We start from the raw sequence: 27,271 nt of genomic DNA on the forward strand, positions 1-27,271 counted from the left end.
CAGGACTGGAGTCCACCCTGAAGAAGAACTTTGCTGAGGATCAGCAATCCCATCAGTTGAGTTTCTCTGACTGTCTCAGTTTTGTATCCTGAGAGTATTCACTCGGAGGTTGTGACTTCTGGTGAGGACAGATCATAGGCTGTTTTTTCCATGGTGTCCAGTTGTCATTCTTGGGTACTCATGGCATGAGGTACACAAATGTGATATTTCCATCAAATGTCACCAGCTGTATTGGGATAGTATAAGCCTGAACCTTCTCCTCTACCTGAAATCATGTCTGTTTCTCCTATGTCTGGTTCTCACAATTTTAATTCTTGATCCACACCACCTCACCAATGATGTTTTGGGTCTTCAAGGCCAACTTTGGATCAATGGAACTGAACAAATTCATTCTCTAGAGAAATATCTTAGAAAAGAAGGAAGATGAATGGGCAGCACCTTTGATTGATACACTGAGGCCTCACAAAGGAATTCAGCATCAAATTTTTTTCATTAACCATTTGGCGAAAGCTAAAGAACAATTTGACAATGCTAGGCAAGAATAAACTAGAAGCACCTCTTTAGTAAATGCTCCCACACGCCTTCCTCTAGCTCTTTGTCTCCACTTCTATTCATATTGTCCTCTTTCTCCTTCCCCTCCTTCCCACTCCTTCCCTTCTCCAGATATCATATTTTCTATGACAATTCACCAGAAGCACCGAAGTGCCACTTGCCTCTAAAAATCAACCCGTCCCATAGCCAGGTGTGAGGAAACAGTATACAGTTGAAAAGAACCTGAGCTTAATGAAGAGATGCATTTGAAATTTTTTCTAACACTCCCAAAAAGGCAAGGCATATTCCTATGCAATTTAGAATTCTTTTAGTTACAGGTATGACCTGGTGCTACCTGCTTATACAAATTCATGATTTGGACATTCAGATGATCCATTTTGAATAGCAAAGCTCGTTGGACTGATCTGGAAAGTTACCTACAAGGTCCCCTTTTCTACAGTAAATTAATGATCAACAACATATACAGATAATGGGGGTAGTGCCAGGCCTTTGATTTTTCCTTGGGTCATGATCTCAGGCTCCTGAGATCAAACCATTCCTCAGGCTCCATGCTCAGCAAGGATCCTAAGACATTCCCTTCATCCACATCTACCCATACCCCCATCAAGACATACACTCTTTCCCTCTTTCAAGAGGAAAATAATAAAACAAGAATGAAATAAAAAATAATGGACCTTTCAAGCCATCCAAAAGACCTTAATGAATGCTATGTATATTCATCAAAATGAAAGAGGTGAGTCTGAGAAAGCAAAATGGTTCATGATTCAAAGTAATGACATTCAAAAAAAGAAAAATGTAGAATGTGAAATGTATCCATGTATTTGCTTGCAATCTTCACAAGAAGTAATATAGAGTTCAAAAGAAAGTAAAATTTTGCTGGAACACAGTTCATTATTTAAGATATAACCTATTTAAAGAGCAGAAAATATTTTTAGCTATTCATTTAAGTAGGAAACACTTTCAATCCTGTGAGTTCCCTTGGTGCAAGTACAGAGTAGCAAGGATGTTAATCCAGTCCATTCCCTTTGGCAATACTGGATCTTTCACTGTAAATTATGGGCTGGAATACCCATAAATCTAGGAATTTCAGCACCCAGACTAGAAGGGACTACTCTACTACCTTCAGAGATGGCCACATCTTAAAACACTTAGGGTATTACCCAAATTTTTCACCACCAAGGTAAGCCAATGTTCCTCAAATATTCCTAGCATGGCTGTCCTGCTCATCAACTGGAGATGTTTCTAAAGGAATAGATAAATGTGTAAACCTACCCTGACACATCTCTAAAAGGGTCTTTATGAGGTCTATGTAAAAAGAGCAATGAAAATTTAGGAGGTTCAAACATAACTAACAAAAAAAATTCAGAATTGGACATAATAAGAAAGCTACTCAAACAGACATTTTTTCCAGGAAAGTATATATTTTTTTCCTTTAACATCCAAGTTGAGTATGTTGTAAAGTAGCATTTATTATTTATTTTTTTGTTGGAGTTCAATTTGCCAACATACAGCATAATACCCAGTGGTCTTCCTGCCAAGTGCTCCCCTCAGTGCCCATCATCCAGTCACCCCAATCCCTCGTCCAACTACTTCCCCCTACCTCTTGTTCACTTCCCAGAGATAGGTATCTCTCATGTTTTGTCAGGAGGGAGAGAAAATCTTAAGCAAGCTCCAGGCACAGCAAGTGTCTGTCACATGGGTTCATCTCAAGAATCTTAGGTCATGATCTGTGGCAAAAATCAAGAGTCACCAACGTTAACCAACTGAGACATAGAGGCTCCACAAGGCTTAATCACTTTTTATTACAGAATAACAATTCCTTGTACGGATTGATTTGAAGATTCATTTTCATTCACTTAAAGAGTGACAGCTTCGTAGTTTCTAGTTTGGATGACACTAAATAAAGCTGAATTTATTTGCAAAGGAAACTTGAATTTCTTGTAAAGAGACAGGTTTCATGGAATAACCATCTGAATTAGTTTGGATTAAGCCCTTAAAAATTATTTTCAAAAGAATGATGTTTGGTGGAGCAGAGGTCCTCATGTCAGGTAGTCCCCTAAACTTAGCTATATAACTATCAAGCCATTCTGAACACTAGTGAATTCAAGCTGAAATCTAAGCAAGAATGGGTGACTCTACAAATAGAAAAGTGAAAAATTAAGCAGGGTGGATATGGAAAAGCAAAATGGAAGGGATTTATCAGAGGATAATGGGCGGGGTGGGAGGTAGCATGTGTGAGCCAGTTGCTTGAAAGTGAAAGAGCCCTGAAGTTCAAAATCTGGATCTTTAGATGTGCTCTTCCAGAGACTTCCCTGTCCTGCCATAGGTTAAAGGGCGCAGAATCACAGGAAGTGAGTGGGGTCTCAATATTCCTGGAGTCCAGAAAGTACCCGAGCACTTGAGCCAGCAGAGTCCCCATGTATTGGTTCAGGGAAATGGGCTAGATCATTGAGCCTGGGAGAATGTTCAGCTTGAGGCGCCAACATCCATGCTTTCAGGCTTGGCCAGGAGACCATGGTCCATGTTGGGTCCATACAAGGGACTTGAACACATCCTCCTTTTTTCTCTGGAAGGCAGATTATGTGAACATAACGTTCACATGTGGGGTTGAACGTTCTCCACGTAGGGTCCAGCCACCGCAGAAAAAAATCTTACCTTTCATCCAGGAAAAGGGGGTGACAGCAAGAGAAGCAAAGATGCTTCCTGAGGAAACCTAAACATTGTACATTTCAGTGTTTCCCCACATCTGCTAGGGGAGACTTGGAGGAGGCAGGCATGACTGGAATCTATAGATTTGTCAATCACCACTTCATTCATCTCCCGGGCTGGAGATCGAAGCGTTGTCTTTTTTCCTCTCACCCCAAGAAGGGGTATGAAAGGTTTCAGGGAACAAAATGCTCACAGAGCAGCTTATAGTGAGCCTGACTCCATGACAAGGTCGGTGGAACAGCACCCAGGCACAGACATCTGAGAATCTGTACAGCAGGCATTTCCTAGAGGATCACCTGGAAGAAGAGGTGACCAGCACATTTCCTGACCAAACAGAACTGGAACTTCCAGCACTGGGGGAACATAGGAAAGCAACTCAAGGTTTTCCTTTTAGGATGTTTTTCTTTCAAGATAAAATTGTCTTCTTCTTTTTGTTTATTCTTATCTAAACTAGTTTCTGGTTTATCACCTCTTCTTTTTTAAATCTATATCTTTTTACTATATTTTAAAGCCATGTTGACATGAATTTATTCCTATTATGTTTTTTTACCAATAAATTTACTATTTATTGGTGTTCAATTTACCAACATACAGAATAACACCCAGTGCTCATCCTGTCACATGCCCCCCTCAGAACCCATCACCCATTCCCCCCCCTCCTGGCCTTTCCCCCTTCCACCACCCCTAGTTCATTTCCCAGCGTTAGGAGTCTTTATGTTTGTCTCCCTTTCTTATATTTCCCACATATTTCTTCTCCCTTCCCTTATTTCCCCTTTCACTATTATTTATATTCCCCAAATGAATGAGAGCATATAATGTTTGTCCTTCTCTGATTGATGCACTTCACTCAGCATAATACCCTCCAGTTCCATCCATGTTGAAGCAAATGCTGGGTATTTGTCATTTCTAATGGCTGAGTAATATTCCATTGTATACACAGACCACATCTTCTGTATTCATTCATCTTTTCTTGGACACTGAGGCTCCTTCCACAGTTTGGCAATTGTGGACATTGTTGCTATAAACATCAGGGTGCAGGTGTACCAGCGTTTCATTGCATCTGTATCTTTGGGGTAAATCCCCAACAGTGCAATTACTGGGTCGTAGGGAAGGCCTATTTTTAACTCTTTGAGGAACCTCCACACAGTTTTCCAGAGTGGCTGCACCAGTTCACATTCCCACCAACAGTGTAAGAGGGTTCCCTTTTCTCCGCATCCTCTCCAAAATTTGTGGTTTCCTGCCTTGTTAATTTTCCCCATTCTCACTGGTGTGAGGTGCTATCTCATTGTGGTTTTGATTTGTATTTCCCTGATGGCAAGTGATGCAGAGCATTTTCTCATGTGCATGGTGGTCATGTCTATGTCTTCCTCTGTGAGATTTCTCTTCTTGTCTTTTTCCCATTTCATGATTGGGTTGTTTGTTTCTTTGGTGTTGAGTTTAATAAGTTCCTTATAGATCTTGGAAACTAGCCCTTTATCTGATACATCATTAGTAAATATCTTCTCCCATTCTGTAGGTTGTCTTTTAGTTTTGTTGATGGCATCCTTTGCTGTGCAAAAGCTTCTTATCTTGATGAAGTCCCAATAGTTCATTTTTGCTTTTGTTTCTCTTGCCTTCATGGATGAAATTTGCAAGAAGTTGTTGTGGCCAAGTTCAAAAAGGATGTTGCCTGTGTTCTCCTCTAGGATTTTGATGGGATCTTGTCTCACATTTAGATCTTTCATCCATTTTGAGTTTATCTTTGTGTATGGTGCAAGAGAGTGGTCTAGTTTCATTCTTCTGCATGTGGCTGTCTAATTTTCCCAGAACCATTTATTGAAGAGACTGTTTTTCTTCCAATGGATAGTCTTTCCTGCTTTATCAAATATTTGTTGACCATAAAGTTCAGGGTCCACTTCTGGGTTCTCTATTCTGTTCCATTGATCTCTGTGTCTGTTTTTGTGCCAGTACCACACTGTCTTGATGACTATAGCACAGGTTGTAGTACAACCTGAAATCTGGCATGTAATGCCCCCAGATATGGTTTTCTTTTTTAAAATTCCCCAAGCAGGAAATATCAGAAAGGGAGACAGAACGTAAAGACTGCTAACTCTGGGAAATGAACTAGGGGTGGTAGAAGGGGAGGAGGGCGGGGGGTGGGAGTGAATGGGTGACGGGCACTTGGGGTTATTCTGTATGTTAGTAAATTGAACACCAATAAAAAATAAATTAAAAAAAATAATAAAATAAAATAAAATTCCCCAAGTGGGAACTCTGAGTGGCACAGCAGTTTGGTGCCTGCCTTTGGCCCAGGGCGCGATCCTGGAGACCCAGGATCAAATCCCACGTTGGGCCCCTGGTGCATGGAGCCTGCTTCTCCCTCTGCCTCTGTCTCTGCCTCTCTCTCTCTCTGTGTGTAACTATCATAAATAAATAAAAAATAAATAAAATAAAATAAAATAATAATATAAAATAAATAAAATAAAATAATAAAATAAAATAAAATAATAAAATAAAATAAATAAAATAAAATAATAAAATATAAAATAAAATAAAATAAAATAAAATAAAATAAAATAAATAAAATAAAATAAAATAAACAAATTCCCCTGGCTATTCGGGATCTTTTCTGATGCCACACAAATCTTAAAATAATTTGTTCTAACTCTCTGAAGAAAGTCCATGGTATTTTGATAGGTATTGCATTAAACATGTAAATTGCTCTAGGTAACATTGATGTTTTCACAATATTAATTCTGCCAATCCATGAGCATGGGATATTTTTCCATCTCTTTGTGTCTTCCTCAATTTCTTTCAGAAGTATTCTATAGTTTTTGCGGTATAGATCCTATACCTCTTTGGTTCAGTTTATTCCTAGGTATCTTATGCTTTTGGGTGCAATTGTAAATGGGATTGACTCCTTAATTACTCTTTCTTCAGTCTGATTGTTAGTTTCTAGAAATGCCATTGATTTCTGGGCATTGATTTTGTATCCTGCAACACTAGCAAATTGCTGTATGAGTTCTAGCAATCTTGGGGTGGAGGCTTTTAGGTTTTCTGTGTAAAGTATCATGTCATCGGTGAAGAGGGAGAGTTTGACTTCTTCTTTGCCAATTTGAATTCCTTTAATGTCTTTTTGTTGTCTGATTGCTGAGGCGAGGATTTCCAATACTATGTTGAATAGCAGTGCTGAGAGTGGACATCCCTGTCTTGTTCCTGATCCTAGGGGAAAGGATCCCAGTGCTTCCCCATTGAGAATGATATTTGCTGTAGGATTTACATAGATGGGTTTTAAGATGATGAGGAATGATCCCTCTATCCCTACAGTCTGAAGAGTTTGGATCAGGAATGGATGCTGTATTTTGTCAAATCTTTTTCTCTGTATCTAATGAGAGGATCATATGATTCTTGTTTTTTCTCATCATGTCTCTTGCTGATATGATGAATCACTTTGATTGTTTTATGAATGTTGAACCAGCCTTGTGTCCCCAGGATAAATCCTATTTGGTCATGGTGAATGATCTTCTTAATGTACTCTTGGATCCTATTGGCTATTATCTTGTTGAGAATATTTGCATCCATGTTCATCAGGGATTTTGGTCTGTAATTCTCCTTTTTGATGGGGTCTTTGTCTGGTTTTGGAAATAAGGTGATGCTGGCCTCATAGAACGAATCTGGAAGTACTCCATCTCTTTTTATCATTCCAAACAGCTTTAGTAGGATAGGTATTTCTTCTTTAAATGTTTGATAGAATTCCCCTGGGAAGCCATCTGGCCCTGGACTTTTGTGTTTTGTGAGGTTTTTGATGACTGCTTCAATTTCCTCTCTGGTTATTGGCCTGTTCAGATTTTCTATTTCTTCCTGTTCCAGTTTTGGTAGTTTGTGGCTTTCCAGCAATTCATCCATTTCTTCTAGATTGCCTAATTTATTGGTGAATAGCTGTTCATAATATGTTTTTAAAATCCTTTGTATTTCCTTGGTGTTGGTAGTGATCTTTCCTATCTCATTCATGATTTTATTATTTTGAGTCTTCTCTCTCCTCTTTTTAATAAGGCTGGCAAATGATTTATCTCTCTTATTAATTGTTTCAAAGAACCAACTCCTGGTTTGTTGATCTGTTCCACAGTTCTTCTGGTCTCGATTTCATTGAGTTCTGCTCGAATTTTTCATAACTCTCTTCTTCTGCTGGGTGTAGGATCTATTTGATTTTTTTTCTCTAGCTCCTTTATGTGTAAGGTTAGTTTTTGTATTTGAGTTCTTTCCGGTTTTTGAATGGTTGCTGGCATTGCGATGTATTTCCCCCTTCGGACTGCTTTTGCTGCATACCAAAGATTTTGAACAGTTGTATCTTCATTTTCATTAGTTTCCATGAATCTTTTTAATTATTCCCTAATTTCCTGGTTGACCCTACCATCTTTTTTCAGGATGGTCCTTAGCCTCCATGTGTTTGAGGTCCTTCCAAATGTCTTGTTGTGATTTATTTCTAATTTCAAGGCATTATGATCTGAGATTATATAGGGAATGATCCCAATCTTTTGGTATTGGTTTAAAACTGATTTGTGACCCACTATGTGGTCTATTCTGGAGAAAGTCCCATGCACACTTGAGAGGAATTTGTATTCAGTTGAGTTTGCATGTCAAGTTCTGTCGTTATCTGTGAAATCTATCTGGTCCAGTGTTTTATTTAAAGCTCTTGTTTCTTTGGAGATGTTGTGTTTACAAGACCTATCAAGTGTAGAAAGCACTAAATTGAAGTCACCAAGTATAAGTGTATTATTATCTAAGTATTTCTTCACTTTGGTTATTAATTGGTTTATATATTTGGCAGCTCCTACATTCGGTGTATATATATTGAGGATTGTTAAGTCCTCTTGTTGGATAGATCCTTTAAGTATGATATAGTGTCCCTTTTCATCTCTCACTACAGCAACAATGGAGCTCTCAGTCTGCAGGGGCCTGGAGGCTCTGGGGATGGGGCCGTGATCTGCTTGGCTCAAGGCAGGAGTGTCCTTGCTGTCCTGGGCCCTCCTGGCCTCTGCCTGTCCCAGGGGGAGGCCAGATCCTGGGCTGTGTCCCGGTGCCCAGTGCTTCTGGGCTTGTGCTGTTGCATTTGTGCTCCCAAGCAGCCCCCTCTGCGGAGCTGCCACCCAAGTCCCTCCGAGCTGCTTCCGCAACCCCACAGCCCCCTCTGCAAGGAGCCTTTTCCTGTGCTAGAGCTGCCTCCTAGCTGCTCCTGGGACAGCCAGCCCCCCTGCACAGAGCCACCGCCTGAGCTCCTCGGAGCTGCTCCGGGGTCAATGCATGCACATGCTTCAGCCCTTTAGGGAGCTCGGCACACTCTCCCTGGTGCGCAGTTGATGTGTTAGTGTCCCAGGAGCCTAAGGGCATCCCCCCCCACCTCCTGGGGTCCTGCTATAACTCCCTGCAAGCAACTTTCCGCCCGGGAAGATTGGTGAAGCTCCTGCTTCTCCAGGATGGAGCTTTTCTGTCCTGGGGGCACTCACCCCAGCCTTAGCCTAGCTACTCCCAGGGCCCCTCCGCCTTGGATTCCTTTTGTTTCTTTAATTCTTTTTCCCCCATCTTCCTACCTTGATAGAAGCACGAACTCTTCTCACTGTAGCATTCCAGCTGGTCTCTCTTTAAATCTCAGGCTGAATTTGTAGATTTTCAGGATGATTTGAAGGTTATCTATGTAATTTGGTGGGGACAGGTGATTTGGGAACCCTACTCTTCTGCCATCTTGCCCCTCCTCTATCTTGTTCCTGTGATCTCCTCTGTTGTGATTAGTGCAGAATATGCACACATATCTCTCTGAAGTTCAGCTTTCAATCTTTGAGATTTGTTTCTGAAAGTGATTATGCTGCTGCATATCACAGGTTTTAAAAACATTTTTGAGGGATTTCCGTATTATTGGTCATAGCGACTGCATCATTTTACATTCTCTCTTGGGTCTTTTAAGTATACAGTAATTACATGTCCTATTTAAAGCCAAAGTGAATCAGATCCTCTGATCCTTTTAGGCAAACAATGACGAATGGATCAAATTTTTGAACTCTGTATAGGTTATCAGTCACTCCTTATGGTCTTCTGAAAGTAAGATATTAACATTTCATTCTATTTCATTACATTTTGAAGGGTCTAAGTTCAACAGCTTCCAAAAATAATACATAGCAGGGGTTGTAAATCTGTGTGTCTCCTCAATTGAGTCAGAACATTCATCTGCTGAGAAAACAAGGGACATCATATAAATGGCTTATTTGAAGTTACCATGGAAATTCAATTATGGATTTGAACTCTACTAGGGACACCTGACTGACTCAGTCATGTAAGTGTCCAACTCTTGATTTTGCCCTAGATCATATTCTCATGCTCATGAGACGTAGCTTTGGGAGTAGCTCTGTGCTGTGTATGGCATCTGTAAAGGATCCCTTAGTCTTTTCCTCTCCTCTCCAGTGCTCACACTATCTCTATCACTGTGTTGTGCAAAAATAAAAATAGAATCATTATTCTAGTTTGCTTATTGTCCAATTCTTAAAAGTACTAAGCCACATTCTTTTTCTTTTACATGACAATAAATCCAATATTCTGGTGAGATGTTATTCTATAACCAGAGTAGTCAATAGGCATTTTCAAAACATGTTCAGTTATCTTTACTTAGGATTTATTAATTAATTAATTTACTGGAGAGAAAAACAAAAGGATGGAAATAGACAGAGAATATGAGTTGGGACACATTTAGAAGGAGAATTTGTCTACCCATAAGGGAAGAACACAACATTCAGCTGAATCCTGAACATGAGATCATGTACTGTCCCCAGGGAGGGGAATTAAGAGATTGTTTCCACTAGCACCCTACAACTCAAATGTGATCATCATTAATGGCACTTATTTTGAATCCAATATTTGGACATTCGTCTAGTGTAAAACATTGGCAAATGTAAGTCTCATTGTTTTTAATCAATAGATGGTATTATATAAAATAAAAGTTATCTTTACTACTATGAATGACTTTAGGAAGCCAGATGGAACATAGTGTTTGAGATAATGCTCCAAAGTAAGTGAAAGGATACCTGGATGAATTTGTTTGTCCTGAAGAATGTGTCTCTGCAGTCAACTCAAGATGGTGACTACAACATTTCTCAACCAAGCAAGAGAAACACTTGTTGAGGGAAAATACCCCATCACACACTTTATAATCAGATTCGGTGTTGCCAATGGTAAGCATCCTCTCAAATAGGGTAATACTTGTCAAGAGACAACTCAACACTTTTCCCTCCAGGAAGATATGTATTTCATCTCATATGGAAAGTGTCTGATTTTCATCGGAATTTCTGTGAAAAGCAACCAAGAATGCGATATTTGATCCTTGGTCAAAGATACTCAAGCTCACTTTGACAATATTTATTTGATCTTCTTCTATGAAATTCTAGATGAACACTCTCATTCAGAAGGGATCATAGAGTGCTTCTAGCAGGACACATGGTACCCAACAGCATGTTGGTCATCGTGCACAAGAATAATTCTGGTAGGGGTGCCTGAGTCAGTCAGTTAAGAGTCTTCCTTTGATTCAGGTCAGGCAGTCTGGGATCTGAACTCAACCTAGCGTGGGTCTCCTTTATCAGTAACGTGTTTGTCTTTATCTGTCCAACTACCCATATCTCTCACACACATGAAGGAGAATTTTACTAAACTAAAATAATAATTCTCAGATAGTGGTTCACTATGGATAGAAGGCTACTGAACAAGATGGCTTTGGTTATGAAGCTTGCAATGAACTGCCACTGTTGGGCCACTAATGATGTTAGGGCTGTAAAATATGCTGTTATGGGATTTTTTATTTTTTGAGAATGATGAGAGAGGGTGTCGTGCAGTGTCAGTGGGACATAGGTCCTGGAGAAATCTCTTATTCTTTTCTCTCTCCTTCTCTGTTTCTCTGGATTTCAGTGTCTATATCTGTGTCTCAGTCTCTCAATTACATGTCTCTGTGTCACACATGCATCATCATACACAACTCTATTGCACTGCACAGTGTTAAACAAGTCGTTCAACTCTAAGCTTCATGCACTCACAATCACACCAAATAGTGAATATAGTAGCTTCCAAGAATTGTAGAATCATAGACATATTTACTGACCTGGGAAAGCTGCCTATCTCATACATTCCCAAGTTCCGGGAATATGGAACATGGTGGCTGTCCTGAGAACAGCAATTGTTGCCCCACCTGCCTTATTATTTAGAGGTTTTGTCAAGAGACTGATTCCAGAATACAAACTACTTTCACTGCTTTCTGAGATGACGTGCACTTATACAAAAGAGGATACCATGAGGAACAGGTCATGTGTGTACTTTATCATTGGTTCTCCTGGTGAGTCTTCAACAGCACATGAGCAACAGTAGTAAGGCAAAAGACCTCCAAAGGAAGCACAGTTTGTACCCTTGAAAAAGAATGAGCTATTCCTTGGGGATTGACCTCTCCAGTTTACTTAAGGAGCAACCTGAAATTCTTAACTCAAGATGGAAAAAATATACATGAGAAACAGGTCCCCGTCTACATGGTTTATAACCTCCCCTTCCATCACCCCATGAAAATGGTCCTTCTAACTAAAAAAAATACACTGTTCTTTGTCATATCTGAATTTACTCCAAAGAGCAAAAAATCCCCATTTCTAGTTCAGGAGAACAGGCAAGCATTCCATAGAAGAAACTGGAGAGATTCCTTCTTTGACTTCATGTGGAAAAATTCCTTCACTACACACTTAGCGATATTTAGAAGGACATAGAATAACTGTCAATTCATTGGCTGTGGTGCTCAAGAATTACTGAGAAATCACTATTTATATGGATACAGGGCAAGACTGTATTGTAGTCAATGATTAATAAGCATCATAAGGGTCTGAGGGCCATTCTTCTTGGTGGATGAGGAAAAGCCTTCAGCTCAGGCCAAGGTCCCAGTGTCCTGGGATCCATACCCTATTTGGGGCCTTGCTCAGCTTTAAATGAGCTTCTCCCTTTCCCTCTGCCCTTCTCTTTTCTTATGCTCTCTCAGATAAATAATTAAAATCTTCAAAAAAGTCAGTGGCAACCTCAAATAGCCTGACATAGTCAATGCATGAATAGAACTGATATGCACATTGATTCCAATAATGAGCTCCTATGGTTCATGTAGCTTGTTGTGAAATGCAACTAAAAGTTCCTACCTTCTGGACATCTGAAAAAACCATTTCTGTCTCTGTAGATCCACATACTCTCTTGACTTTTGTAAGTTTTTTCACCTGATTTTACCCATAATCTTTGTACGTTTGATTCAGTGCTATCAATTATTCTATTTTTTTTCTATCTACTCTATTAGTCTCTTGCATTTATTCGTTAATCAGCCTTTTTAAAAAGATTTTTTCATTTTTTTATGAGAGAGAGAGAAAGAGAGACAGAGAGGCAGAGACACAGACAGAAGGATAAGCAGGCTCCATGCTGGGAGCCCAATGCAGGACGAGATCCTGGGACTCCAGAATTGCACCTTGGATCAAAGGCAGGCACTAAACCATTGAGCCACCCAGGGGTCCCCCTAATCAGTTTTTTAAAAATAGATTTTATTTATTTATTCACGAGAGACACACAGGGAGAGGTTGAGATGTAGGCAGAGGTGAAGCAGGCAAACTGTGGGAAGCCTGATGTGGGACTTGATCACAGGTCCATGAGACCATGACCTGAGTGAGCTAAAAGCAGACGATCAACCCCTGAGCCACCCAAGTGTACCGCTATTCAGATAGATGAAAATATTCCATCCTGGAGAGATTTAAATACTGGAAGTATACCATTTACCAATAGCAATAGTAGTGAAATAGAGTGGGAAGGACAGGCTCCCCGTTATCCACTAAAGAAGTTACAGAGATAAAAAATACAGCATTGGAATATGATCAATGGTATTGTAGAGACACATATATCTACACCCATGGTGAGCACAATATTAACCTATATAAGTATTGAATCTCTATTTGATACACCTGAAACTGATGTATCCTTGTGTGCCATCTCAACTTAAATTTAAAAACAGTAATAATGTGGGAATCAGGCTGGTTCCTTTGGTTGGGTGTCTACTTTGGGCTCATATCATGATCCCAGGGTCCTTGGATACATAATATTTTGCATTTGTCAAAACACACACGAATTCATAACACAAAGCAGCCTTAATATGTGTGGGCAACTTCATTGATAATAATGTCTCCACACTGGTTTGTTCTTTGTGATAAACTTTCCACACTAGAGGAGGCATGTATGATCATAGGGATTGTGTACCAAGGGATAGGGTGATATGGAAATTTATAAATTATATGCTGCATTATGACATCACTTTAACCCTAATCTCAGTATCAACATCTGTTTTTGAAACATAATCAGAGATATTCTGTTGTTAATATTCTACACAGACTAGTGTACAAATATTAGCTTCAAAACACCTGCCTTTTAATCTGACTGATTTTGAGTGGTAAAAGCAGTTTTCCCCTTTAGGCTATAAACTAGTCACTGGCTACTTAAATTACAAGTTTCACATATGAAACATAAATAACATGGCTTTGAATTTTTTGTCTTCATTATGTTATTTTCAGCCCAGAAGAAAAATGATTTCTTCTTCTTCTTCTTCTCCTTCTCCTTCTCCTTCTCCTTCTCCTTCTCCTTCTTCTTCTTCCTCTTCTTCTTCTTCTTACTTATTCTTATTCTTACTTATTCTTATTCTTCTTTTAAAGAGAGCAAAAGAGTAAGTGTAAGGAGGAGAGAAGTAGAGGAAAAAGGAAATAGAATATTAAGGAGGCTTCACCCGCAGCATATAGCCCAAACTAGGATAATCTGATGACCTGAGGTCATGACCTGAGATTAATCCAGATGGCAGACATATACCTGAATAAACTAACTTGATGCCCCTGGAATACCTTTTCTTGAATCAACTTAAGGAATGAATATCCTAGTTACTCTCAATTGTCTCATTTACGGGTTGAATTTTGGTTTTTCCCCAAGCATGAAATATCATGGTCCAGGTTTGTATCCACAGAGACCCAATCATTTGTTGCCTTAGCATTTTGGTTGTAAACATGGGAAACTCATTACCGTAGAAAGAGCTCTGGTCATCTTCCTGTCAGAAGACCAAATGCAAATTTTAAAACTTGACACGCACTATCCAGGTTGAAAATTCACCAGATTAGGCACAGAAATATGATGAAGAAACAAAGGCGGCAGTGGACATGAAAACAGATCAGGAGATATTGTACTATCACAAGAGGAATAGGAAAACAAAAGATGAACAGTAATTGATAGCAACTTGAACATGCATACATAGGGTACATATTAAAAGTTCTAAGTTCCACAGCATGGAGTTCTTTTTTTTTATTTTTTTTATTTTTATTTATTTATTTATTTATTTATTTATTTATTTATTTTATTTTTATTTTTATTTTATTTTTTATTGGTGCTCAATTTACTAACATACAGAATAACCCCCAGTGCCCGTCACCCATTCACTCCCACCCCCCGCCCTCCTCCCCTTCCAACACCCCTAGTTCATTTCCCAGAGTTAGCAGTCTTTACGTTCTGTCTCCCTTTCTGATATTTCCCACACATTTCTTCCCCCTTCCCTTATATTCCCTTTCACTATTATTTATATTCCCCAAATGAATGAGAACATATAATGTTTGTCCTTCTCCGACTGGCTTACTTCACTCAGCATAATACCCTCCAGTTCCATCCACGTTGAAGCAAATGGTGGGTATTTGTCATTTCTAATAGCTGAGTAATATTCCATTGTATACATAAACCACATCTTCTTTATCCATTCATCTTTCGTTGGACACCGAGGCTCCTTCCACAGTTTGGCTATCGTGGCCATTGCTGCTATAAACATCGGGGTGCAGGTGTCCCGGCGTTTCACTGCATCTGTATCTTTGGGGTAAATCCCCAGCAGTGCAATTGGTGGGTCGTAGGGCAGGTCTATTTTTAACTCTTTGAGGAACCTCCACACAGTTTTCCAGAGTGGCTGCACCAGTTCACATTCCCACCAACAGTGTATGAGGGTTCCCTTTTCTCCACATCCTCTCCAACATTTGTTGTTTCCTGCCTTGTTAATTTTCCCCAGTCTCACTGGTGTGAGGTGGTATCTCATTGTGGTTTTGATTTGTATTTCCCTGATGGCAAGTGATGCAGAGCATTTTCTCATGTGCATGTTGGCCATGTCTATGTCTTCCTCTGTGAGATATCTGTTCATGTCTTTTGCCCATTTCATGATTGGATTGTTTGTTTCTTTGGTGTTGAGTTTAAGAAGTTCTTTATAGATCTTGGAAACTAGCCCTTTATCTTATATGTCATTTGCAAATATCTTCTCCCATTCTGTAGGTTGTCTTTGAGTTTTGTTGACTGTATCCTTTGCTGTGCAAAAGCTTCTTATCTTGATGAAGTCCCAATAATTCATTTTTGCTTTTGTTTCTTTTGCCTTCGTGGATGTATCTTGCAAGAAGTTACTATGGCCGAGTTCAAAAAGGGTGTTGCCTGTGTTCTTCTCTAGGATTTTGATGGAATCTTGTCTCACATTTAGATCTTTCATCCATTTTGAGTTTATCTTTGTGTATGGTGAAAGAGAGTGGTCTAGTTTCATTCTTCTGCATGTGGATGTCCAATTTTCCCAGCACCATTTATTGAAGAGACTGTCTTTCTTCCAATGGATAGTCTTTCCTCCTTTATCGAATATTAGTTGCCCATAAAGTTCAGGGTCCACTTCTGGATTCTCTATTCTGTTCCACTGATCTATGTGTCTGTTTTTGTGCCAGTACCACACTGTCTTGATGACCACAGCTTTGTAGTACAACCTGAAATCTGGCATTGTGATGCCCCCAGATATGGTTTTCTTTTTTAAAATTCCCCTGGCTATTCGGGGTCTTTTCTGATTCCACACAAATCTTAAAATAATTTGTTCTAACTCTCTGAAGAAAGTCCATGGTATTTTGATAGGGATTGCATTAAACGTGTATATTGCCCTGGGTAACATTGACATTTTCACAATATTAATTCTGCCAATCCATGAGCATGGAATATTTTTCCATCTCTTTGTGTCTTCCTCAATTTCTTTCAGAAGTGTTCTATAGTTTTGAGGGTATAGATCCTTCACATCTTTGGTTAGGTTTATTCCTAGGTATCTTATGCTTTTGGGTGCAATTGTAAATGGGATTGACTCCTTAATTTCTCTTTCTTCAGTCTCATTGTTAGTGTATAGAAATGCCACTGACTTCTGGGCATTGATTTTGTATCCTGCCACGCTACCGAATTGCTGTATGAGTTCTAGCAATCTTGGGGTGGAGACTTTTGGGTTTTCTATGTAGAGTATCATGTCATCGGCGAAGAGGGAGAGTTTGACTACTTCTTTGCCAATTTGAATGCCTTTAATGTCTTTTTGTTGTCTGATTGCTGAGGCTAGGACTTCCAGTACTATGTTGAACAGCAGTGGTGAGAGTGGACATCCCTGTCTTGTTCCTGATCTTAGGGGAAAGGCTCCCAGTGCTTCCCCATTGAGAATGATATTTGCTGTGGGCTTTTCATAGATGGCTTTTAAGATGTCGAGGAATGTTCCCTCTATCCCTACACTCTGAAGAGTTTTGATCAGGAATGGATGCTGTATTTTGTCAAATGCTTTCTCTGCATCCAATGAGAGGATCATATGGTTCTTGGTTTTTCTCTTGCTGATATGATGAATCACATTGATTGTTTTACGGGTGTTGAACCAGCCTTGTGTCCCAGGGATAAATCCTACTTGGTCATGGTGAATAATTTTTTTAATGTACTGTTGGATCCTATTGGCCAGTATCTTGTTGAGAATCTCTGCATCCAGGTTCATCAGGGATATTGGTCTCTAATTCTCCTTTTTGGTGGGGTCTTTGTCTGGTTTTGGAATTAAGGTGATGCTGGCCTCATAGAACGAATTTGGAAGTACTCCATCTCTTTCTATCTTTCCAAACAGCTTTAGGAGAATAGGTATGATTTCTTCTTTAAACGTTTGATAGAATTCCCCTGGGAAGCCATCTGGCCCTGGACTCTTGTGTCTTGGGAGGTTTTTGATGACTGCTTCAATTTCCTCCCTGGTTATTGGCCTGTTCAGGTTTTCTATTTCTTCCTGTTCCAGTTTTGGTAGTTTGTGGCTTTCCAGGAATGCATCCATTTCTTCTAGATTGCCTAATTTATTGGCGTATAGCTGTTCATAATATGTTTTTAAAATCGTTTGTATTTCCTTGGTGTTGGTAGTGATCTCTCCTTTCTCATTCATGATTTTATTAATTTGGGTCTTCTCTCTCTTCTTTTTAATAAGGCTGGCTAATGGTTTATCTATCTTATTAATTCTTTCAAAGAACCAACTCCTGGTTCTGTTGATCTGTTCCACAGTTCTTCTTGTCTCGATTTCGTTGAGTTCTGCTCGAATCTTTATTAACTCCCTTCTTCTCTTGGGTGTAGGATCTATTTGCTGTTTTTTCTCTAGCTCCTTTATGTGTAAGGTTAGCTTTTGTATTTGAGTTCTTTCCAGTTTTTGAATGGATGCTTGTATTGCGATGTATTTCCCCCTTAGGACTGCTTTTGCTGCATCCCAAAGATTTTGAACGGTTGTATGTTCATTCTCATTAGTTTCCATGAATCTTTTTAATTCTTCCTTAATTTCCTGGTTGACCCTTTTATCTTTTAGCAGGATGGTCCTAAACCTCCATGTGTTTGAGGTCCTTCCAAACTTCTTGTTGTGATTTAGTTCTAATTTCAAGGCATTATGGTCCGAGAATATGCAGGGGACAATCCCAATCTTTTGGTATCGGTTCAGACCCGATTTGTGACCCAATATGTGGTCTATTCTGGAGAAAGTTCCATGTGCGCTTGAGAAGAATGTGTATTCAGTTGAGTTTGGATGTAAAGTTCTGTAGATATCTGTGAAATCCATCTGGTCCAGTGTATCATTTAAAGCTCTCGTTTCTTTGGAGATGTTGTGCTTAGAAGACCTATCGAGTATAGAAAGAGCTAGATTGAAGTCACCAAGTATAAGTGTATTATTATCTAAGTATTTCTTCACTTTGGTTAATAATTGATTGATATATTTGGCAGCTCCCACATTCGGGGCATATATATTGAGGATTGTTAAGTCCTCTTGTTGAATAGATCCTTTAAGTATGAGATAGTGTCCCTCTTCATCTCTCACTACAGTCTTTGGGGTAAATTTTAGTTTATCTGATATAAGGATGGCTACCCCTGCTTTCTTTTGAGGACCATTCAAATGGTAAATGGATCTCCAACCTTTTATTTTCAGGCTGTAGGTGTCCTTCTGTCTAAAATGAGTCTCTTGTAGACAGCAAATAGATGGGTCCTGCTTTTTTATCCAGTCTGAAACCCTGCGCCTTTGATGGGGTCATTAAGCCCGTTCACATTCAGAGTTACTATTGAGAGATATGAGTTTAGTGTCATCATGTTATCTATTCAGTCCTTGTTTTTGTGGACTGTTCCACTGAACTTCTTCTTAAAGGGGAATTTTCAGAGTCCCCCTTAAAATTTCTTGCAGAGCTGCTTTGGAGGTCACATATTCTTTTAGTTGCTGCCTGTCTTGGAAGCTCTTTATCTCTCCTTCCATTTTGAATGAGAGCCTTGCTGGATAAAGTATTCTTGGTTGCATGTTCTTTTCATTTAGGACCCTGAATATATCCTGCCAGCCCTTTCTGGCCTGCCAGGTCTCTGTGGAGAGGTCTGCTGTTACCCTAATACTCCTCCCCATAAAAGTCAGGGATTTCTTGTCTCTTGCTGCTTTAAGGATCATCTCTTTATCTTTGGAATTTGCAAGCTTCACTATTAAATGTCGAGGTGTTGAACGGTTTTTATTGATTTTGGGGGGGATCTCTCTATTTCCTGGTTCTGAATGCCTGTTTCCTTTCCCAGATTAGGAAAGTTTTCAGCTAGAATTTGTTCAAATACATATTCTGGCCCTCTGTCCCTTTCGGCACCCTCGGGAACCCCAATTAAACGTAGGTTTTTCTTTCTCAGGCTGTCGTTTATTTCCCTTAATCTATCCTCATGGTCTTTTAATTGTTTGTCTCTTTTTTCCTCAGTTTCCCTCTTTGCTATCAACTTGTCTTCTATGTCACTCACTCGTTCTTCCACCTCGTTAACCCTCGTCGTTAGGACTTCTAGTTTGGATTGCATCTCATTCAATTGATTTTTAATTTCTGCCTGATTAGCTCTAAATTCTGCAGTCATGAAGTCTCTTGAGTCCTTTATACTTTTTTCTAGAGCCACCAGTAGCTGTATAATAGTGCTTCTGAATTGGCTTTCTGACATTGAATTGTAATCCAGATTTTGTAACTCTGTGGGAGAGAGGACTGTTTCTGATTCTTTCTTTTGAGGTGAGGTTTTCCTTCTAGTCATTTTGCTCAGTGCAGAATGGCCAAAAGCAAGTTGTATTGGGAAAAAGAGAAAAAGATAGGAGAGAAAGAAGGAAAGAAAAGAGAAAGAGAATAAAAAGGGAAGAAAAAAAAACGGAAAAAAAAAGAAAAAAAAAGAAGAAAAAGAGAAAGAAAAAGAAAGGAGAAAAAAAGGGGGTGGAGGAAGCAAACAAATCAAAAAGCAAAACAAAAACAAACAAACAAAAAAGAACCACGGGGCAGTATCTTCTGATTCTGTGTACTTTTAAGTCCCTTGGCTTCTCCTGGAAGTTGTCAGTCTAGCTGGTGTTCTGGGGGAGGGGCCTGTTGTGCTGATTTTCAGGTGTTAGCAGTTGGGGGAGCTGCTGTGCCCCTGCCTGGTGCAGGGCTCAGTGGGTGTTGTTTACCCCTTGAGGCCGCAGGAGGAACAGCCCCAGTGGCGGGGCCAGCTCTGGAAACCTGGGTTCAGCTCCGGCAGGAACTCCAGAGCTCTCCGTCTGCAGGGCCTGGAGGCTCCGGGGCGGGGCCGCTGATCTGCTCAGCTGGGGCAGGAGCATCCTTGCTGTCCTGGGCCCTCCCGGCCTCTGCCTGTCCCGGGGGAGGCGGGATCCTGGGCTGTGTCCCGGCGCCCTGTGCTCCGGAGCCTGCGCTGGTGGATTCGCGCTCCCGGGCCGCGCAACCCCCTCCGCGGAGCCGCCGCCCGAGCCCCTCCGAGCTGCTCCGGGTCCCGCCGTGCGCGCTGCAGCCCTTAGGGAGCTCGGCGCACTCTCCTGGGCGCGCAGTTGCTGTTACTGTCCCCGGGAGCCCGAGGGCATCCCCGCCCTCCTGGGTCCTGCTCCACCTCCCTGGACCCCCTTTCCGCCCGGGAAGGTCGGTGCAGCTCCTGCGTCTCCGGGACGGGGCTCTCCTGTCCTGGGGACACTCGCCCCGGCCTCAGCCCGGCTCCTCCTGGGCCCCTCCCCCTTGGAGGCCTTTGTTTCTTTACTTCTTTTTCCCCGTCTTCCTACCTTGATAGAAGCGCGAACTCTTCTCACTGTAGCATTCCAGCTGGTCTCTCTTTAATTCTCAGGCCGAATTCATAGATTTTCAGGATGATTGGAAGGTTTTCTAGGTAATTTGGTGGAGACAGGTGATTTGGAGACCCTACTCTTCCGCCATCTTGCTCGTCCCCCCCCCCCAACAGCATGGAGTTCTTATAGGAACAAACAGTTGGTGTAAAAGAAGGCATGGGGGCAAAATTGCTGAAAACTTAACAACTATGTTTCAGCAAATGGGGATTCAGTCTCTGGGACAAGGCCATTTAAACACAATCCAATGCACCTTATCCACATCTCTATGTGTGTGGGAAAACTCTAAATTTATTCTTTATGTTTAGTAACAGTAGTAATCCATTTAAACCTTGTTCCTGATCCTCCACATGTGGGATTCTGAACTGGAAACTACTCTGATCCTAGGATCCTTGCTTCATCAGTTCCTTCATAATGAAAGTGATATTTCTCCACTGATAGTTCCCTCCTGCTTCCTGTTGTTCCCAAACTCATTTGATTAAAGGATTCTGAGAAAGAATCCTCTCCCTTACCCAGAGGGCTGCTGTGCAGGCACAGTTGCAGCTTCGTTCCAAGCCCATCCCTAGAGGGATCTGAAGAGGCAGAGGGCTATCTAGACAGATTTGGAGTAATTTTGTCCACATTTCACCCCTACAGTCTAATATTTTTCCTCAGAAAATGCTGCAAAAAGTCAGAAATAGCTTCCCTTGAGGAAAGGCTGCCTGCTATCACCAAGCTAGTAAGCCAGTCGTGCTTTCTGGGTGATTTGAAAATGGATTTTTTTGGCATAAGGGATCTTGTATGCCATTATTTAATATATTGTGAAACCAATTATGACAAGGGTTATTTGTTAGCTCCCTGGGCTACTAACCCAAGTACTGTTCTGACTTCCTCTAAGTAGGAAAGCCTAGAGAATCAGTTGGTTTTCTTGGCGGCTTGCTGATGAGTTCAAGCCAGAGTTCAATATTATCTTTGGTCATGCAACTGCCTGTTTGTGTTTTCATTTTGCAGTCCCCCATTTTGGAGATTCAGGGGGGAGAGTGACCAGTACATCAAGAACAGAAGTGGAGATAGAATAACAACAGGAAGAAGGGGAGAGGGAGCATTTATTAAAGAGGTGGGTCTAGTTTATTGTTGCCTCACCTTGTCAAATTGTTCTTTAGCTTTGGCCAACAAATGGTTAATGAAAACTTTTGATGCTGATATCATTTGTGAGACCTCAGTGTATTAACCAACCATGCTGCCCATTCATCTTACTTCTTTTCTAAGAGATTTCTCTAGAGAGATTCCATTCCATTCCGGTGATCTATAGTTGGTCTTGAAAACACAAAACATCATTGGTGATGTGGTGAGGATCAAGAATTAAGACGTGAGAAGCAGACATTGGAGGAACATACAATTTTTCAGGTAGAGGGGAGGGTTCAGGTTTAGATGATCTCAATATAGCTGGTGACATTTGATGGAAATATCACATTTGTGTACCTCAGGCCATTACCCAAAATGCCAACTGGACACCAAAGAACAAATAGCCAATGCTGTTGTCCACCCCAGCAGTCACAACCTCACAGTGAATACTCTCAGGACACAAAATTCAGATAGACAACCTCAACTGATAGGATTCTGGACCCTCAGCAAAGCTCTTCTTCAGGGTGGGTGCCAGTCCTGTGAGATCCTCACACTCATTGCTCTGTGAGGCTGGCTCAGAGAAAACTCACAGGGCAGGATTCCTGCTTCTATGCTCAGATTATACTTCTTATGACAGAAACCAGTTTTACACAGCACAGGACAAAGTGGTAACAAAGCAACACAACAGAAAGAGACCTATAGTAATAGTCTATTCCACTAAAGAGTCCAAAGAAATGGGAACAAAAATAAGTCCCAGGTGCCAGACTCATTACAATCTGACTAGGAACTGCCTCAGTGAACACATTTCAGATCCAGGGCTCCCTCTTCATGTCATCAGGGACTCCATAGCTGCTGGGAGAAAGACATAGGGAGCCTCTCTGAGCACTACCCTTGCTCAAAGCAACAGGAGGCTCTGAAGAAATCCTGTGGATCCTTTGTGATTGCCTGTACAATGAACAATGGCTAATCAAATGAAAATAAGCAAAGAATATTTACTCAGCTCTTGTTAGAGCAGGGAGTCATTCAGTATTATTTGTGTTGAGCAGAGCCCCAGCATCAGAAAGAAGGTTGCAAACTCACTCAAGGGGGTAAAAGGAAGGCTTAATTTATGCCTTGACGAAAGCTATTGTATGGAGAGACTAGAGTGAGCTGTCCAGAAGTGAGGTACCCTATACGATTGTGAATGGTGATTCTTTCTGATAGATGGGCCCTAGGTAAGAAATTGGGACAAGTGTTAGGAAAGCTCTCAGTTATACATAGGTCCTAGTGGGACAATGGTTATGATGTAGAATCCTGAGCCTATGGCAACAGTGGTCTAAGTGTTATTCGGTAGAAGCTTGAACCAGTTGGACTGAAGGTTCTGGTGTAAACCATGCACAGGTGCAGGGTACAGCCACCAAAACTCCTACCCTCTAACTTTTATAGACAATTCCTTCTCCCTTGGCTGATTGTAAGATAATGGGCTGGTTCCTTGATTGGCTTTGGGTCATAAATCTCTCTGAATGAAGTGACTATGATTTATACTTTCAATTTTCCTAGTATACTTGGGACCACCTACCTGGAGAAGGCTAGGGAAGTTGAGCATAGCTGAAAAGAGATTATACATTTGAAGATCCAACGTTTTCAAGTGCTGGATGAGAACAAACGCTTCACGATGAAGATACTACCAAGGAGCATATCATTAAGGGAGAGTATAGTGGTGCCTGGTGACTCAGTAGGTTGGGTGTCTTATTAAAGATTTTGGCACAGGTCCTGAACTCAGGGTGCTGGTTTGAGCTCAATAGCAGGATATGCAGGAAATCTTCATGGGATTCTCTCTCACCTTCTGTCCCTCCACCCACAAACAGAGTCTCTCTCTCTCTCTCAAAATATAATAAATAACTACATAAATAACAAAATAGTGTAAAACGCATGAGAGAAAATAAATTACATATGATGTTGATTTAAGGATCTGAGTCTTCACAGTCACCATCTTCCTTGTGCAGCAGCATAGGAATGGGGTTGGGGTGGCCTGGGGAAAAAAGAGGGGACAGTTAAGGGGAGAGGATATTAGTCACAGTTTCTAGGATTGATATCCCTCCCCCCGAACTAAATTTTGCCTTCTGCTCTAGTATCCTCAGGTATACAACCCTGAATTCAATGATCCTTTCAACTTTATGTGAGGAATGGCCTCCAGAGTCTCAGATTCCATATCTTCAACCAGGAAAGAAGGCTTGTCATTCCATCCTTCAAAGAAGTGACCATGGGCATCCAGGATGGCTCAGCGGTTTAGTGCCGCCTTCAGCCTGGGGCCTGATATGGAAGACACAGGTCTAGTCTCACATCAGGCTCCCTGCATGGAGCCTGCTTCCCCTCTGCCTGTGTCTCTGCCTCTCTCTCTCTCTCTCTCTGTGTTTGTATCTCTCATTAATATAAAAATAAAATGTTTTGAATAAAGAAGCTGCAAAATTGCCTATGCCTTTCTCTTCCCATGGTTTGCTCCCTCTTTCTGCTCACTCCTGCTTCACTCTCCTATTTCCCAAACATTACTTGCTCAAAATTGCCCAACCATTATATTCTATGGCATGGGAATGCTCAGGGAATGATCAGCTTATTATGTGACCCTTCTTAATCAGTTGATCAAAGAGCCAAACCAGGCAGTGCTGGAATAGTTGCAATGGGCCTGCAGGCTTAGGGGATGGGGCTGCATGTGCCTATGAGGGTGACATCCTCCTGAGTTATCATGAGTGCTTTGTGCTTGGGGTTCTCTTAGGTTTTTGACACAAACTTAACCTTTATTTATTTTTTAAATGTTTATTTATTCAGTGTTATGTAATTTCAATTTGCCAACATATAGTGTACCAACCAGTGTTCCTCCCATCAAATGCCCTTATCCTGTAATATGAGAAATAGTGAATGGGATTATGAGGGAAAGGAGTGGAATTGAGTGGGAAAAATTAGAGAGTGACACAAACCATGAGAGACTCCTAAATCTGGGACACAATGAATCTTTAGAACATCCCATATATATCATAGCTCATGGAGGAGATGAATGTGATGCTAGAGGTAAGGAATCTTGCCCAATTTCCTTTAGTCTAAATCTGGAGTGATAGGTTTAATAAAGCCAGTGAGGCATCATCATTATCACCACGAGCCAGAATTTGTCTGGTCCCAAGAAGGGTTAGGCCATTGGCTCCAGGTAAGCATGCGGGAAAGTCTGAGGCTGGGCCCAGACCCTGGTATGGGGAGCAGACCCTGTACTCTGTAGTTATAGTAGTGACATAAGACAGGAACACGCTGGCCACCCTGTTTAGGGTCTGTGTCCTGGGCCTGGTCAGACCATGAGACTAGCTCTACAGGACCTTTAGCACAAGTGTGTGCCACCAGCCCTGCAGCTTTCACACTGTTCCTCTAGATTCCCTGCATTCAGCCAAGGCCTAGGGTGGCTGCACTTGAGCCTCTCTCACAGGCAGGGAAGTACAGGTTTTATTCTTTTCCCAGACCTGAAGATTATGCAAGAAGAGGAGGAGGGAACTGTGCTTCTGGCCATCCCTCCAGCCTCACTTCTGCTGGAACAAGAAGCACGTGTTGCAAGGGTCCATTTCTGTGATGCCCATCCTAGAGCACCCTTACACGCCCGGAGAGAACAAGGGTAGCCCAGTACTAGTACTGTGTGATATATAGGTGCAGAGAAAGTGGGTCCCTGGCTGTGCCAGCACCTGACTTCAACATATGCACTCTTTGTGCAAGTTCAGATGTGCGTGGCAGACCTATATTTCATGAGATTGGCTCCATCCATGAGCAAAGGCAATAACCTGAAACAGAACCTCTCCTGCTCTCTTATCAAGAGATTCTATCCAAATATAAGGAAGGATGTTAGTGTTTCCCAGTGGCAAAGGGAGCAGGAACTGGTCTTCAGGAATGATATATAATAATGAAAAAGAAAAATGACCAACTGCATAACACAATCCCAGGTCTGAATGTTTATTACTATTAATCCAAGTACCCCAAATATTTATGATAGAATAGACCAAAGAAGAACATCTTCTGACTATCTGACTGCAGCTTGAATCATTATCACAAGATCCTTTTTTTTTTAAATTTTTTTTTTATTTATTTATGATAGGCACACAGTGAGAGAGAGAGAGGCAGAGACATAGGCAGAGGGAGAAGCAGGCTCCATGCAGGGAGCCCGATGTGGGATTCGATCCCGGATCTCCAGGATCGTGCCCTGGGCCAAAGGCAGGCGCCAAACCGCTACGCCACCCAGGGATCCCTTATCACAAGATCCTAAGTGTAGGCCTGTGTCAGGCTCCCTGTTCAGTGTGGATTGTGAATATCCCTCTCCCTATCCCTCAGCACTTTCTGTCTCTCTCACTCTCTTTGTCTCTCTCTCATAATTAATTGTAATAAAAGAACAAAGGGAGAAACAATTGTATTCCTACACTTCATCTTCTTGATATCACCCTGCCCACCCTCATTCTACAAATAACAGATATAATCCCACTGCTCCCAGGGACCCTATCCTTTGATTCACGCCTCACTCTGGTACCATACCTAAGGATTCTTCATCTTCAGTAAATGCACCCTCAGTATTCTCCACTGCCCAATCTTTAGAGACACAAGCATGAGGATGATGTGATTAGAGAGTGGAGCCCCATATTCCTGCTACTCCAGCTAAGGCCTCTTCAGGAAGCCATCTGAACATTTGTTCTTCCTCGAGATCCTCAGACCTTCTGTGGGCTATGGGAGTTAGAGCTCTTCAATAAGACATTGGCCACAGATGCAAACTTTTCTTGAGAGAAAGGGCACCCTTCACCTGGCATTTCCCCATTTCCACAAGATCACCATAGCTCTCATTTTGACATGGATCCACCTGAGATCCACCTGTGATGGATGATGCCCACATACCGGGTTAGAGGGCGTCCATGAGAGCCACTGTGTCAGACAGAGAGCAGCTGCCCAGGAGAGCCATTCGTGAAAATGGAAAAAATCTGTTTTCTAAAAATACTCTACTGGGCACCAGAAATGTGGTTGTATGATGAAGAATGGAACTTCACTGACTTTATGTAACTTCAACATATGCAGGCATGTCTGGGTATCAGCTTCCTTCTTGGATAGCTCAGATCTAGGATCCAAAAAGGAGGAAGCTGTGACCTCCATGCCCTGGGTATTCTTGCAGTGGAATTTGCTGGTCTGACATGACTGTTGGCCTGACACTTCTGTTGGTCTCTGTGCTCCTATCCATGAGGCAGGCACTACATGAGGTCCTGGCAATGCTCAGACAGGAAGGTCCACATTCAGGTCCTACAGGAATCCCAGCAGAGGCCTCTTGTAGGCAGAAGAGGAGACTAGGACCACAGACACATGTGTTGTTTCATAGTCAGTTGAATGAGGCAGAGGGGGGACACCTCACATTCCAGGAGCTCATTCTTTCCTTTCTGATGCAAGCTAGAGCCTGGG

At 41.4% G+C, this 27,271-nt stretch overlaps 1 long non-coding RNA gene across 2 annotated transcripts in view; it reads left to right on the forward strand.

Annotated features, from left to right (window-relative positions):
• LOC140611779 (uncharacterized) overlaps positions 1 to 24,267 on the forward strand; it is a 134,239-nt gene extending 109,972 nt beyond the window's left edge. For both annotated transcript variants that reach the window (XR_012012987.1, XR_012012986.1), the window contains 2 exons: positions 21,716 to 21,821; positions 23,369 to 24,267. This is a non-coding gene — a long non-coding RNA (uncharacterized lncRNA). The remainder of the gene's footprint in view (positions 1 to 21,715; positions 21,822 to 23,368) is intronic.
• Positions 24,268 to 27,271: the final 3,004 nt, after the last annotated feature.

Source organism: Canis lupus, chromosome 20 (genome assembly GCF_048164855.1).
Source record: "Canis lupus baileyi chromosome 20, mCanLup2.hap1, whole genome shotgun sequence".
NCBI lineage: Eukaryota > Metazoa > Chordata > Mammalia > Carnivora > Canidae > Canis > Canis lupus.